This window comes from Papilio polytes, unplaced genomic scaffold (genome assembly GCF_000836215.1).
Source record: "Papilio polytes unplaced genomic scaffold, Ppol_1.0 DF824437.1, whole genome shotgun sequence".
Taxonomy (NCBI): domain Eukaryota; kingdom Metazoa; phylum Arthropoda; class Insecta; order Lepidoptera; family Papilionidae; genus Papilio; species Papilio polytes.
The window spans coordinates 135332-137314 of NW_013524767.1; positions in this window are offsets into that span (position 1 = coordinate 135332).

The following is a 1983-nucleotide window of genomic DNA, read 5'->3' on the forward strand; positions in this document are numbered from 1 at the left end:
TCTACACTTTTATTTTCAATTTGTGAATTATTCCAAATTGTTCTGAATGTATTGAATTTTTCCGGTAATAAATTTAGAATTTTTTAAATGAACAATTCTTCTGAAATTTTGTTTTCTTTATTTCCTATTTCCGATTGTAATTTTTGTAATAAATTTATGTCTTCCAAAATGATTCCTGTACATTGCTTCTCAAAAAGTTTTAGTATAATTTTCGAATCTTCTTTTCTTATATTAAAATCAAAAATGAAATCCAATTTTTTGAAAATCTCGATAATTGTTTCAAGAGTTAACACATAATGTAGTTGTTTTTCATCCATGAAGCTAAATATTATGAACTTTCCTTTACTTTCCAAAATTTCCTCATTCTTGATGTTAATTTTTATTCCTTTTGAATTTAATAATAATTCAATTAGCTTCCACCATATTTTGTAGTCTTCCTTATTCGTAAATGCTTTGATTTTTATTGAGTTCATCTTTTTTTGGTTGCTATGAATATTTTTCGTCAACAATTTGGTTGTTATGGTTATATTTTTACTTCGATTTGTTGTAGAAATTAATAAATTTCAAATCTTCAAATATCCTGGCCCCATAACCTGTTGGACGGTTACTTTTCTCCGTCTCCGTTTACAATATCAAAACCACATTTTATACAGTCTATTCTATAAGTCCTACTATTTTTCTTGGTACGTGTCGAGATGTGAAGTCATGTATCCAACATCAAATATACAATTCTTTATAATTTAAAATATACTATTCTAATATTAAAAATACAATAATAAAAACACTACAAAGATATACTAAATAGCGTCATCTATCGTATAGTAATTGAACTAGTAATTTTATTCGTAAAACTGCCATCTGTTACTGCATAATTAACAAATATAATACTACTACAAACAAAATTAGTCTGTTTCCATTTATCAAAATAGATTTAAGGTGCTCCGTTATATTGCAATATTTTATCTTTGAGATTCCAATATGTCTGTTATACAACATTGGTAGCGAATTGATGGAATTTCATATTATTTATAATAGTTTTGTTTCAATTTTACTGCTTTGGTTTATAACTAGCAAGGCAGTGCTTGTGTATAGACTAGGCCTAGCTTTGACTTAGAAAAATGAAAATGAATTAAGAAATTATCCTTATATTATTAGCTGTTTCCTTGCGGGGTAGCATCCTTATATTATGAAAACTTTATTTTATTGTTTACATTCCGTAGGCTTTTTATTCTTTTCATAAGATGGCGGCTAAAAATTACCGTTACCATGGCAAACTAGCTTCTTCGGCTGTTATTAACTTGTAGTTTTGACCTTTTCCCGCATGTGGGTTTTTCCAATTTTTTTTACAACAAGGACTTTTTAATAAAACACCTGGTTTATTTGGTTATCGTATATTTGTAATTGAAAGAACATTTTAATTGTATCGTATTTGCAAAGTTTACAGAAATGTGCACGAAGGTTAATATATGTTATAGTGACACTATTTCGTTGATGTTAACTTTGATGTTAGGGCGCATAGAGCGTACATTATTACTATATTATTAGTACAATAAATGCTTCAATCTTAATACTAATTGCACGTCCCGTGCTATTCCTACATACGTGTACATAAAATATTTATTATAATAATTGTTAAAAATGTCTAAAAACTGTAGTACAAAGGCCGAAATATTAGACCGAAAATAATTTAACATAGGGCAAGACAGTATTGTCAATAAACATAATGTATACATTCGAAAGATTATTCCTAAGTAAGCCTTATAACTACGAGTGTATGCTTATTCTAAATCGGCAGTCTCAAGTCGAGGAGGACTGCTAGAAGCAAAATGTCATCGCCTTTACGTACGAGACTAATAGCTTAAGATTAATCAATGCCTCGTTATTTGGCGACTACTGACAAGAGTCTAGATTCGCAATACCTTTAGCCGAATTATGGCGGATTGTCAAATTCTAGAATTCTCTTTGTTTCTGATTAATATACAA